This window comes from Callospermophilus lateralis, unplaced genomic scaffold, assembly GCF_048772815.1.
Source record: "Callospermophilus lateralis isolate mCalLat2 unplaced genomic scaffold, mCalLat2.hap1 Scaffold_94, whole genome shotgun sequence".
In the NCBI taxonomy this organism is placed as follows: Eukaryota; Metazoa; Chordata; class Mammalia; order Rodentia; family Sciuridae; genus Callospermophilus; species Callospermophilus lateralis.
The window spans coordinates 2,669,853-2,685,261 of NW_027517559.1; the positions used below are offsets into that span (position 1 = coordinate 2,669,853).

Sequence of the window (15,409 nt, forward strand, 5' to 3'; positions counted from 1 at the left end):
CATCTTCTGGTAGAGTTTTTTAGGATCTCCAATGATAGGTTCATGTCATCCACAAACAAGGATAATTTGACTTCATGTTTTTCTATTTGTAAATCTTTGCCGGGGTCCAGCCCCAGTGGGGTCCAGGGAGTCCTGAAGGAGGAGTGGCGTCGGCGAAATGATGAGACAGGAGTCGTTCCGTTTGAGCAATCTCCAGAGAGAGAGCTAAAGCAGCTTTCTCTGGGTCCCCTTTTTATTACAATTTTTCTCATCATTATAGATTCACAATACGTCATTGATTATATAATTTAAAACTTTGCCAAGACATGACATTTCTTTAACCATGATTGAGAGCACACCGATCTACATTCTTCCAGGATATGACCCCCAGCCATACAATCATCAAAGTACAGAATCATCAATAAAACATGTCACCAATTTACATCCTTCAGATTTTCCCAAGATTTACTATTTTTCCCAAGATATGTTATTTCCTTATTAACTAATGCCAAACTACGTAACCAGACTCAAAGTCTCCTAATCAATCATTAACCTAAAGTACACTTGTACTTTATTTCTAATTCAAAATTCCCATCTAAAAAAGTCCCTTTAAATCTTATATTTAAAATATCTTAAAGTTTGTGAATCATCCTTAAAACATATCAGAAACCTATACAACTTAAAGACTTAAGAATTTCTAAACTTAAGAATCTAAATAAAATAATATTTTTAACATTATTCTAAAACTGTGTCTTATAAACCTATTTTAATTGATTCCTACATTTATTCTCATAAAACTGGTTGAGCTGCTTTCTCGAAGAGTTTCTTTGTTTCTCAGTCAAGGTACACTAGTTCTCAAAGAGTTTGTTTCTCAGTCAAGGTGCACTAGTTCTCAAAGAATTTGTTTTTCAGAGGATGATTGTTGTCCATTATTAGGTTTGTCCACAATGTACTAAGATAGAAGAATAGCCTTTTACTTTGTCCTTGATATGCTGAGGGGTGGGTAGAACGGCCTCCAAGGCATGAACTACCTGTTCTGTTCTAGCCATCTGAAATTTAATTTGTTTGGCATTTAACATACTCATGCCTCCTGTGAGAAACATAAGCATGAAAATGCAAAGTCCCAATTACATAAAAAAGGGTCTCATGGTTTCGGTTACCCAACAACCAGCATGGCTTTGCCAGCATTCATCCTCACTGTGACCCTGTCAAGACAGTGGGAGAGCGGCTTTGCCAACACTTTTTCTCACTGTGACCCTGTCAAGACAGTGAGTGGGGGATCGCCTTCACCAAATCTTTAATTTTTTTCTTGTTTGATTGCTCTGATTAGAGTTTCAAGAACTATAATGAATAGGAGTCATAAGATGGCGTATTTTTTTTCCTTGTTTCACATTTTAGAAGAAATGCTTTTAGATTTTCTCCATTCTGTGTGATATTGGCTTTGGGTTTGTCTTGTAAATATATTTATGATGTTGAGAAACATTTCTTATATTCCTATTTTTTTAGTGCTTTTAGCATAAATGAGTGCTGGGTTTTGCTAAAAGCTTTTTTATGCATCTATTGAGTTGATCCTGTTTACTGAACTGGGAATAAAAAGTCCTAAAATTCTATGGAAGAATGAAAGACCCAGAATACCAAAACAATACGGAGCAATAAGCCCAATGTTGGAAGCATCAGAATACCTGATTTCCAATGATTCTAGAGCTGTAGTAACAAAAACAACATGAAATGGCATATGATCAGAAATGGCGACCAATGGAATCACATAGAAGACATAGTCATCTAGTACTCAAAAAAAGTGACAAAAACATAGATTGGACAAAGGACTTAAAATCAGCATAATACATTGACAGTCAAATCAATGTTTATGGCAGCTCAATTCACAATAGCAAAGCTATGGAACTAACCTAGGTGCCTTCAACAAATGAGTGGATAAAGAAAATGTGAAAACACACACACACACACACACACACACACACATATACATATATATATATATATATATATATATATATATATATATATATATATACATTTTTTTAAAAAAAAACTCAACCATAAAGAAGAATGAAATTGTGACATTTGCAGGTAAATGGATGGAACTAGAGACTATCATGTTAAGTGAAATAAGCCAGTCTCAAAAAACAGAAGGAAAAATGGTCTCTTTGATATATGGATGATAACATATAATAAAGGGGTGGGAAGAGAAGAGTAGAATTTCATTGGATTAGACAAAGGGGAATAAAGGGAAGAGAGGGGAGATGGGATTTGGAAAGACAGACAAATGAATCAGACATAACTTTCCTATGTTTATATGTGAATACATGACCCGTGAAACTCCACATTGTATACAATCACAAGAATGCTATTCTAATTAGAATAATTTGCATTCAATATAGCTACAATATGTCAAAATACATTCTACTTTCATGTATATTTAAAAAGAACAAATAAAAATATAATAAATAAAATTTTGTACAAAAGCTAAAAAAAATGTTGAAGAAAAGATAGCCTTTTAAACAAGTTTTACTTAGAAAACTAGATATCCATATATAGAAAAATGAAACTAGATATCTTATTCTCAACCTGCACAGAAATCAACACAAAGAAGCAAAAAATATAAGAATTAAATCAGAAAAACTGCAACTTCTAGAAGAAAACACAGAGTCAACACTCCAATATATTGGCACAAGCCCCAACTTTCTTAGTAAGATCCATTAAGATCAGGAAACAAAACCAAGAATTAGAAAGTGGGATGGACTCAAATTAAAAAGCTTTTGCACAACAAAGGAAGTCATTAAGTGTATGAAGAAAGAATATTCAGAATGGGAGAAAAATATTAGCCCATTATTCTTTTGACAGATTATTTATAACCAAAATTTATAAAGAACTCAAAAAACTTAACACCAACAAAGCAAATAACTCAATCAATAAACAGGAAAATAATCTGAACAGACAATTCTCAAAAGAAGAAATACAAGTAACCAACAAATACATGAAAAAAAAGTTAACATCTTAGCAATCAGAGAAATACAAATTAAAGCTATCTCACTGTAGATAGAATGGCAATCATTACAGATACAAATGATTGCTGGTGAATATATGAGAGGAAAGGTACACTTGAACATCATTGGTGGGACTACAGATTGGTAATGCCAATTTTTAAATGTATGGAGATCCCTCAAAAGACTAGGAGTGGGCCCACCATATGACCGAGCTATACCATTCCTTGATATTTATTCAAAAGAACTAAAATTAGCATCCTATAGTTATACATTCATACCAATATTTATAGCAGCAGGATTCACCAGTAGCCAAGTTATGGAACTACCCTAGATATCTCTCAGTAGATGATTGGATGAAGAAAATATAACATATATGCAAAATGAAGATTTACTCAGCCATAAAGAAGAATGAAATTATGACATTTGTCGGTAAATGGGTAGAATTGGAGAACATCTTGCTAAGTGAAATAAACCAGACTCAGAAGGTCAGAGGTTGAATATTTTCTCTCATATGTGGAAACTAGAGCAAAGAATGGACTTACGTTTTAGTTAAAGTGAACTGAATTAAACACAATTTGGTTGACTATTCTTGATGTAAAATAACAACTACTGTAAATTATCTATTAAAGTTGATACTCAATGCCTTCTCAAGACTTTCATATACTGAACAATGTAGGTAAATAGGAGTGATTTATGCTTAATAATGAAAGATGGTAAATCATATGTAAAGAGTGAGAATTATGAAACATAGATTTGACACAGAGATTTTTACCTGAAGAAAAGTCTCAGTAATTTGCACAAATAAATGAAATTTTAATATTAAAATTGAAACCAATAAAGAAATAATTCAGGGTTTCTTAAATTTATATTTAAGCCAGAATTTTTACTAATTTACAATTAGTAAAAAGCAAAGGAGGTTCTACATGGAGTCAGGTTTCTGGGAGGCACAGTAGACTGAAAGCCTTCAATTTCATTTCCAATAGCATTAGAATGAAAACAGCTTTCCTGGCAAGTGAAAAATTACATTAACTGGTGTCAATGATGTTCACCTCTGCATAGAATTAGCAGGAGCATGCCATAGTTAGGAAATTTAATCTTTCTTTGAAGGGTTTAAAGGGAAATCTCCCTGATCAGATTGAACAGAACTGGTAGGAGTGGAAGTGGCCAGATTAGCTGTGGTAGGTGGGACCACAGTTCAGAATCCTCACCTGAACTTACTCATGCCCTTATTTTGACCTAAGTGATAAATTTTGTATTGTATTTCTCTCCAGTGAATTCACTTTCTTAATTTTAGACAACTGCACTCATTTCCTGACATGCTTTGAGACTTCACGTCATCATTCAATTCTTTGACTTTTCTTACATGCCCAGCATGGTATCTTAGTATTTTTTCATTCTTATTTGTCTGTTTTACAAAATATTTTGTAATATGTCCTGCAAAAATAAAACTAGAAAATTCTTAAGAAACTCTTTCCATCTCTTCTAGTACAAGACCTCTGTTACTGTAGGAGATAGGAATGGTGTGCATGTGTGAGTGAGTGTGTGTGTGTGTGTGTGTGTGTGTGTAGCCTGCAAACAGAGACACCCACTTAACCTATATTGATAAGCTCTTGCTTGGTGACAGCTAAATGTCAGCAACTGGGGTAATTTAGTATGGGGCAAGAGGCATCATAAAGACACCTGGGACAATGTGGCATGGCAAATTAACATCTATGTTACTGCTCTTAGTTACCAATAAAAGATCTGTCTTTCTCATGCTCTCCTTAATAGAAACAAAATGAGTCCTTCAAAATAATTTTCCGTAAAGTAGTCTAATTTTGGGATGCTATTCAGAATGTTGACATGTATTACAAACCAGCTGTGAAATAGAGAGATAAAGAGCATTTCACCAGTATTTCTCCCTTCTAACCTGAATTGATTATCATAAGTGAAGAAGATTTTGCAAAACTAATAGGGGTATATTGGCATCATAAAGCACTTTGATTAATATCCATAAGTATAATTTATCTCTATGATTATATGCTTCATATTTTTATTTTTGTTTTATATATTTCTATTTATGAATTGCAAATATTGTATGCTTCATGTATGGTCAATAAACTTAAAAGTAATTTTTTATTTTTTAGTTTTTATTTTGAGACAGGGTCTAAGTTACTGAGGGTCTTAAACTTGCAATCTTCCTGCCTCAATCTATCAAGTCACTGGGATTACAGGCATACACTACCAGTTTGAGTTTTGGAGTTTTTTAAAACTTTTATGATGGCATAAAAATGATAAATCAATCTGTTCTTCCATGTTGGAGTTTTGATCTTTCCCAGGTCAGGGGAAGGATATTCCCTCCCGCTCTGGGAAGAAGCAATTAGCTGGATCAGCCGTGAGCTGCAGTTCCAAGTCTGTGAGGGGCATCACCTGTGCTAGGTGGCCAAGTCGTGATGTTTGATAGCTTAGGTGCATTACGTGCATTTTCAACATGCTATTTTCAATTTATGGTGAATTTATCAGGACATAACCCTACGCTAAGTCAAAGGGCATCTGTATGCTTTTTCCCTCAAATTTGTATGGGCAATAACATCTGTGACAAAGGTGGAAAAGCATCCTTCCCTGCTAGGTTTTGAAATGTCCCCCTTCTCAAATTTCACAAAGGACTGTTGCTTCACTTACTGGGTCCAAATCCTGCCTCTGTGATCATTCTCTGAGGACCCATGATACCTTTGGCCTGAGTTAGGAGACCACCCCTATATACGACTTTCTGAATTCTGTCTCATTCCTTTGTCCTTTTATCTATCCATGTGCAAACATCACAATATTAATTACTAAACATTTATAGTAAATATTGTATCTGGTTGTAAATATACTGGAACTTCATTCTTCAAATTCGAGATTGACTTGATTATTTTTACTTACATAAAGATAAGAGAGTCAACATGTCAATTTCTAAAATTCCAGGATTTTTGTTGCTTTTTCACTGAATATATAGATAAATTTGAAGAGAATTGATATCCAAACAGTACTGAACTTTCTAATCCAAAATCAATATTTGAATTCAATTTTAAAATTAAATCAATGAATTCAAATACATAAAGAAGAATATAACTAGTGAAGAAACGAGGGTACTTTAGAAATATGTTTATTTTTCAATTGTTTATTGCAAATTTATAGAAATACAATTGATTCATCCCTACTCAACCCACTATTCTTGCTAAAATGATACATTGAATCTTTGCACTCTTAATTACGTATGTGAACAATGCTCCCTGGATTAGTGTCCTCTTGCGGCCATAATAAATTACCACTAATTCTGGAGCTTCAAGTAACAAGTGTTCATTAGCTTACAGTTTTGGAGGTCAGCTTCAACTGGCCTAAAACCATGCTGTTGGCAGGAAGACGTTCACTGTGGAGATAACCTGGAAGCATCCACTGTCCTGCCTTTCCAGCCTCCAGAGGCCACTTTCTCTCCTTGGCTCATGGCCACTTCCTCTACCACCAATGTCCACAGCACAGCATCTGCAAATCTCCTTCTCACTCTGACCATCCAGCCTCCGTCTTTCACTAACAAGGACTCTTGTAGTTATGCTGAGTCCACTTGTATAGACCATGAGAATCTCCCTGATCGATCTCAGTTCCTTAAATTCAATCACACAGGTAAAACCCATTTTGCCATTTAGAAGCATATTTACAAGTTGCAGCGGTCAATATGTGGAAATTCTTAGGTGGCCATTATTATTCTCAATGTACTTTCTTTTTTTTTGTGACTGTTCTTTCTTCCATTGACTAACATTTAGAGTAGCATGTTGAACAGACAGGACACAGTGGCACATGCCTGTAATCCCAGGGACTCAGGAGTCTGAGACAGGAGGAGAACAGGTTTGAGGCCAGCTTTAGCAACTTAGTGGGACTGTCTCAAAATTAAAAAAAAAAAAAAATCAAAGCGGCTGGTGATGTAGCTCAGTTGCAAAGTGCGCCTGGGTTCAGTCCCAGCAACACCACCCCTGCCCCATAGCACAAACAAATTGTTGAGCAGAAGTGGTGATAAGTAGAATAATTCTATTTTCCAAATCTTGGTGGAAAAGCTCTGGGTCATGTTTCTTTTAACCTTTATCAGATTAAGGAAGTTTTCTTCTAATCCCCTAATTCACTATTTTTTTCTTTATTTTAAATAGGTACTGGAATTCAATAAGCCTTTTTCTCTGACTTTATGAAATTATATTGTGCTTTTTCTCTTTTATTCTGTCAATGTGATAAATTATGTTAGCTCATATTCCAATGTTAAAAAATGTTCTTGCCTTCTGGAGATACAATTGTCATGAGGTATTATACTTTTTATTAGTTAATTCAATTTGAAGGCATTTTTTAGGAATTTACATTTATAATTATGAGATAAAACTTATATTTTTACTTTCCTGTGAAGTTCTTAGATCTTTATGTGAAGTTAATGGTAGCCTCATCCAATAAGTTTCAAAAATGCTCCCTCTTTTTTCTTTTCCCTGGAAAATTTGCATAAGGAAAGAAAATTTTTTTTCTCTAATTATTTGAAAGATGAATTCACTACTGAAGCCATCTTGGCCTGAATTTCTTTGCAGAGAAGTTTAAATATTGGATTCAGTTTATTGAATATAAGTAAGCCTTTGGGGGTTTTCTATTGCTTTTGGAATCAATATTTGAATTTAAGTTTAAAATTAAGTATCACTTTGTATCTGGTCACACAGCACACTGAAAAAAAATTAGGTCCTGTTAGAAAGGCAGAAGGGAGGGCAGATATTGGGGAGAGAGGCAGCAGTGATTACTGGGTTTGAGCTTGGTCAGAAGAATCAACCAAGAAAGTAGAGGATAAAAGAGAAAAGATCAGTCAAAAGTTCTACAACAAAATGACACAATAAGATGGTGAAGTAGAGAACTGTTTAGAACTAAGGGAAGAAGCTGATATTGAAGTTGTAAGGCTGAAAAAAATCAACATTGATTTGAAGATTCTTCCTCTGCATGTATAGTGATTTTGATGGTTGCATATTTGATTAACCATTCAACACAATTATTACAAACTACCTTATTGAAAAAATTGATGAGATTCAAATTTTTGTCAATGAATCCAGTTTTCCTTCCTGGAGCCACAGGAGTATGATCATAATATATATTCTTGATTTTCTTAAGAAAAATATTTGGGCATTTCATTCAATTACCTATTGAAACTAACCTGTATGTATTTATAATAAATATTGTATAATTTTCACACTACTTTTCTTAAAAATGAATTCTTAGATATTAACTGATTTTGAATATTGGCATAATATACTAACAGCAATATTGAAAATAAAAGCCACGTTATTTTAAAGAAAATATTAGGTCTTTCTTTGTATAAGTATGTGGTTACAACATTCTTAAAAGAGTTAACCAAATATTCTGATTCTTACCTCTATTAGCATCAATATAAATGTAATGCTATAAAAACAAAGTGATACAGGAATTTTTTTCTGAAGTATGTACTATTAGTTCTTAAACATAGGAATAACTTTGGTCAATATCTTAAAAATATAACATTAAAACGTCCCATTAATTACATTCCTGTTAAATTCAATATATATTAAAATGATGCAAAATGCTTCTTGTTGGTACAAAAAAAATGTAATAAAATGACTTAGGTACTTGTGAGCAGAACTGCAAAAATCAGGAAGGATGTGAGCAGTCCTTTCTTGAGTTGTCACAAATACTCAGCACTGTAGTTTGTGACGGAGGTGAGGGACAATCAGAAAATTCATTCTCACACGTTCCAAAATACCTCCTGGAGGGCAGTAATAAACCACTGACCATCATCAACTTAGAAGTTTGGCATGAAAAATGGAAATTTTGATGATGAAATTTTTAGACTAGATCAACTCTGCCTTGAAATGTGTCTAAAACATCTGGATGAACTTTAAAAAGAACTTCCCTCTTCCATTCCTTGGGTCCCCTTCTATGCAGTTCCTCCTTCCTTTCCCTGTCTGTGTTCTTCAAGTCAGCCACTGTGGGGAGTCCATTCCCTCATCCACTAGGTGCCCACTACAGTAGATCTTCACTGTTCTGCTGATTAGATAAATCACAGCATGAAGTTTTTTTCTCCTGTCATGGAGATTCTTGGCCCAGCCTCACACTGTATCTGAGATCTTTCTGCATGTGTAACTCATCAAATCCTGTTTATCTAGACTTCTGATGAACAGTACTTTCCTTCACTATGTCTGACTAGCCTACATGGAATTCTGAGTTTTTAGTACAGGTTGTGATAACTGTAGGGATTTCAGGAGCCCCTCACATCTCTGAGTCCTCCACTAAAGCAAATCTTCTGGCTTCTTCGTGCCTTCAGGAAACACAGCTCTTTCCAAATGTACCCTCTTCTGCTGTTACTTGAGAACTTTAGAACCTATTTCCCTACGCTGATGCCTATGCCCTGACACAAAAACCAAAATTTCTTGAAGAAGCAAAAATAGTGAGAAAACATTGTAAGAAATGGAATTTAATAAGTAAACCAACTCCCAAAAGCACACACACACAGTTAGAAAAAAAAAATGGAATTCAGAAGATAGTTAGAAACTATTTTGAAAATCTATACTCTACTAAAATAGAAAACCTCGAAGATACTGACAAATTTCTAGAGGCATATGATCAACCCAAACTGAATCAAGAGGACACACACAATTTTAACAGATCAATTTCAAGCAAGGAAATAGAAGATGGAATCAAAAGCCTACCAACCAAGAAAAGCCCAGGATCAGATGGCTTCACAGTTGGGTTCTGCAAGACCTACAAAGAAGAATTAATACCAATACTCAAAGTATTCTATGACATAGAAAAGGAGGGAAGACTTCCAAACTCATTCTATGAAGCTAATATCATCCTGATACCAAAACCAGGCAGAGACACATCAAGGAAAGAAAATTTTAGATCAATATCCTTGGTGAACATTGATGCAAAAATTCTTAATAAAATTTTGGCAAATCAAATACAAAATCACATTTAAAAACATAGTGCACCATGATCAAGTGGGATTCATCCCAGGGATGCAAGGATGGTTCAACATATAAAAATCAATAAATATAATTCATCACATTAATAAACTTAAATATAAGAACATATGATTATATCAATTGATGCAGAGAAAGCATTTGACAAAGTTCAACACCCTTTTATGATCAAAACACTATAAAAACTAGGGATAGTAAGATCATAACTTAATATTGCAAAAGCTATCTATGCTAAAACCAAGGCTAACATCATTCTAAATGGAGAAAAATTGGAAGCATTCCCTCTAAAAACTGGAACAAGACAGGGCTGTCCTCTTTTACCATTTATGTTCAACATAGTGCTTGAAATTCTAGCCAGAGCAATTAGACAGAAGAAAGAAATTAAAGGGCTATGAATAGGAAATAAAAAGCTAAAACTACCATTATTAGCTGATGACATGATGTTATACTTAGAGGATCCATAAACCTCCACCAGAAAACTTCTAGAGTTAATCAATAAATTCAGCAAAGTAGCAGAATATAAAATCAATACCCATAAGTCAAATGTGTTTCTATACACCAGTGATGAATTCTCTGAAAGAGAAATTAGGAAAACTACCCCATTCAACATAGCCTCAAAAAAGAAAAGTAAAATACTTTGGAATCAACAAAAGAGGTGAAAGACCTCTACAATGAAAGCTACAGAACACTAAATAAGGAAATTGAAGAAGACCTTGGCAAATAGGAAGATATCCCATGCTCTTGGATAGGTGGAATTAATATTGTCAAAATGGCCATACTACCCAAAGCACTATACAGATTCAAATGTGATTTCAATTGAAGTCCCAACCATCAGTCAATGAATATATGAAAAAATATTCAACATCTCTAGTAATTAGAGAAATGCAAATCAAAACTACTCTAAGATTTCATCTCACGCCAGTCAGAATGGCAGTTATGAAGAATACAAAAACAACAATAAGTATTTGCAAGCATGTGGGAGAAAAGGCATACTCATACATTGCTGGTGGGACTGCAAAGTGGTGCAACCAATCTGGAAAGCAGTGTGGAATTTCCTTAGAATACTTGGAATTACCATTTGACTCAGCTATCCCACTCCTTGGTTTATAACCAAGGGACTTAAAATCAGCATACTATATTAACAAAGCCATATCAATGTTTATTGCAGCTCAATTCACAATAGCTAATCTGTGGAAACAACCTAGATGTCCTTCAAAGGATGAATGGATAAAGAAACTGTGGTACACATACACAAATTAATATTACTCAGCATTAAAAGAGAATAAAATTATGCAATTTGCATGTAAATGGCTGGTGTTGGACAATATTATGCTAAGTGAAGTAAGCCAATCCCCCAAACCCAAAGGCTGAATCTCTCTAATAAGTGGATGCTGATCCATAATGGGGGGCATGGGAAAAAATGGAGGAACTTTGGACTCAGGGGTGTGAGGAGAGCGGTGGGCAATAGGGACAGGAAAGATGGTGGACGGGATGGACATTATTATCCCACATACATGTATGAATGCACATATCGTGCAACACTACATCATGTACACTTAGAGGAGTGAACAGTTGTGCTGCAATTGTGTACAATAAATCAAAATGCATTCTGCTGTTATATATACCTAATTAGAATAAATTAAATTTTTTTTAAAAGAGGAAATGAAATAATGGTTGAAAGGGGTTAGGATAGAATGTGGTAGATAGAAGGCCATCAATAAATGCTAATTCATTATTTTAAAAAAGAAAAGAAAGAAATGAGGATATTTCAGTATATTAGGCTTTTGTGGTTACTTTCTTGGGGTTCTGTCTTTTTCTTTTACTCAGTAAGTCCAATATTACTGTTAAATTCTATAAATATAGAGAATTAATTATTTAATCTATTATTTGCTATCAATTCTTCAAATTTGCCTAGGACTGAACCACACTACATGCTTAGTCAACATTGCTGAAAATACATCAAATGCCTTTAACCAAAATGAAAGGCAGTGTGCATGAAGTGTGAAGTTTTGAATCAAACACTAAGTGGTCCACAGGTTGATATTAAGTAAAATGGTCAACGCAAATATTTAATCACTTTTCAAGTCTTTAAATACAACAGTGATATGCTTAAGTATCAAATGCCACATCTTTAATGATCAACACATAGTGGTGTTTATTAGGCTCCTAAACATATATATGTATCATTGTGATTACACTACTGGTTACTATTCCTAAAAAAATTATTTAAAGTTTAGATTGTGAATTTTAAAGAAGTATTTTTACTCTACTTATATTCAGGGCAGCAACAATAACTACTCTCATGATATTATTTTCCAATTTTCAAACTTTCTGTGTGATTATCAATGGGTAATATACATTGAAAATTATATAAATAGTATCTTCTATTTGAGCCTAAATAGCAAAGTATAATACTATATCAAACAACTTTTACTCACAAAAGGATGTTATTTTCCCAAAAGTGACATACTTTAAATTACAAAATATAACACATAAACTTCATTAGATCTTATTTCTAAAAATTAAGTAAAACTTTTATTTAGATGTGATTTGTATATTACATAACTCTAATAATGCATTTGCAGAACAAAATACAATAAAGATTTTCACTTATTAATAATTACTATCATTTGAAAACAATAAAATGATAATTTTTCTGGTATTATAGTGAGTTAGTTAATTCAGAATGTTCCTTTTTATAGGAACTATCAGAAGCAGGAGGCAAAAGATGGCAGCAGTGAGTCATTCCAAGATCGAACACTACACATGATCATTTTACTTTATTTTTCAAAATTATCTACTTGAAAATTTAATAATATCTAGAGTAATAAATTATTCTAGAAGTATAGAAATCATAAATGTTTCAATGAAAATGGGGCACAGAGCAAATTAAGTCAATGTAATCCTGGGTATCACTACTCTGTTCAAGTACCTCTCACCCATCCCCAGTGAAATCTAGGGACTGCCTATGGGTCATTGTCAAGGTGCATAATTAGTGAATAGGATTTTCATCATTGCTCATTGTAAAAGTAACCCTAAAAATGGTTTGGAACATTATTTTCTCATCTTGTATCTCTATGGGCATAAAATACACACAAACTTTTCTATGGAAATTACTTATGCAGCTACCTCAATTTTAACCCAAAGAATAACCTGATTTCCCCTCATCATTCTCCCTCCTTCCCCACAACTTCCTGAGTTAAAAAACGATGTAAAGAGAAAAACAAACAAATAGACAAACAAAAATAAATACAAATTGACAAGACTAAGGTTGGAAATAAAGAGCATCTTTTAAAATATAATCTGGTCTAATACAAAAGATGCTGCTAATTTTTCTTGTACCAAGAACTCAATGTAATTAACCTGCCTATCTCAGAGCAAAAATAAAAATATTATAGAGGTAAACATGTGACCTTGCATGTCTTCCCTTACAGGAATCAGACTATTTTAATATCAGACCAGCTTTACAGCTTAGAGCCACACTGGATAACTATTTTTTGTAGGTGAGACAAGCCAACTTAAGCTTGTGCATCCCAAGACACAGGTAATAAGAATGTATTTGTGCTGTTGTCAGTAGTCCTTCAATAATGTGCTGCTCCATTAATTTATGTTTACCTATTTAACCTGTTTAAAACATTTTCTACTTTACTCTTACTTCAACTTATATTCTGACTTACTCCCAAGTATTTAGAGATTAACACTGATTATATATTCAAGTTATTTAACTTTGTTGGATAATCTTTTCTAATACAAAATAGAAGCACATTGAGATTCATAAGCCCCAAATCCCTCTTATTATGATTTCCAGTATTCTGTCATGCTTACCAGTGTTTCAGAACCAGCTCTGGGGAGGGATGGAGTGGAGAAGATCACAACTCCACACAGTCTGCCATCTGCAGTATCAGGGATGCTGAGCCATAGCAGGGTGGCAGCATTTGTCCTGGCTCCTGTGCAACCTTGGTCTGCTGTAGTCATGTCTTCAAAATGCGGTAGGGATGCTCCCCACATGACTCCTGAAATAGAGGGTCACAGGTTAAGGCGCTGAGGACTTCATTGGCATATGACAAGGCTCTTGTTTGCCAGCAAGATTTTCAATAGGGTGACTCTACTTGCTAAATTTCACAGCAAGAGACACACTGAGAAATCTCACTGGGGTTAATCAGCTGTATGACCATGAGGAGATTTGGAAAACCCATCTAAAAAAATGAAGAATGTAATGCAACCTGTATAGGAAGACTGGGGGAAGGAAGAGTTGAGCTTTTCCATTTTAGTTTGAATAGGGGGAAGAAGAGGAGGAAGGAAGGTGGCAAAAATGCAGAAGAAAACGACTAAAAAAGATGACACAAGAAGAGAGGAGGAGAACTCATCACCTGTAATCAATTTCAGACCAGACAAGTGTCTTTGTTGCAGAAAAAGAAAGTCTCTCCACCTATGAAAATCACGTAATCAGAACACTGGAGGTGATGGTAAGATGGGGCGGGCGGGCACTGTGAAAAACACATCTCACTGATGTCACGTCTTCTTTGCTCTAGAACCACAGGATCTACAAGAGCATCCACCTCAGTCCACCAGCATGAATAGCGATCCTGGTACCCCTCCCCCAACTCACAAGCTGTTCTAGACGCCCCTCCACCCTCAGCCTTTTGCAGACTGATATCTGCCCCTCCAGAATCCACTGTCAGTAGCTTGCACGTGAATGAAGGACCCGACCCTTTGAGAACCGTTCCATCCCTGGGTGCCATCCTTCCCTCATCTTTTCCAGCTTTCACTTGGCTTCCCAGCATCCTCCCATCTCTGGTCCAGGGTGTGCAATTCCCAAGTATGCCTGGCCCTCTCCCAACCCGCGGCCTCCTCCCCTCTCTGCTGCTGCTGCCGCCGCGAAAACCAGAAGTGGAATGCGCTTGGCGAAGCGCCTCGCTTTCAGGGCAGCACTGGGCATGCTCGGCACCCAAAGCAGGTTTCTGTGGTGGGGCGGTCGCTTCCTCACTAGCCGGGCGCCAGAGCCGGCAGCCAAGGCATAGGTGGAGGCTGAGGCTGCCGCGCGCCGCGGGAGGAGCCTCGCCCTCGGCGGCGGCGGCGGCGGCGGCTGCTGCGGCGACACAGGTGGCGCGGGCCGCGCGCGGGGCGCAGCATGGGAGCGCTCGGCGCTGGGCGCCGAGGCAGCCAGCCGAGTGGAGCCACGGGCGCGGCTGCTGCTCTTCTAGGCCGGCCCTCAGTGGCGGTGGAGGTGACAGTGGCGGTGCCCAGAGCCCTGAGAAGCCCGCAGAGCCCGCGGATCCGGGCAGGGGGCGCTGCGATCGTTGCGCTCGGAGGGGCCGCAGTGCGGGGCGCTGAGCACTCGCGTCGGGAGCCGCCTCTCGCCCTCGGCGCTCGCCCCTGCTCCCGGCTAGCATCACTCGTCCGGCGGCCGCGCTCAGACAACAAAAGCGGAAGATG

The 15,409-nt window shown here is 36.2% G+C and overlaps 1 pseudogene; it reads right to left on the minus strand.

The window, feature by feature from the left end:
• The window catches only part of LOC143637800 (semaphorin-4C-like), a 54,618-nt pseudogene extending 39,706 nt beyond the window's left edge, over nucleotides 1–14,912 (minus strand).
• Between the last annotated feature and the right edge of the window lie 497 nt (nucleotides 14,913–15,409).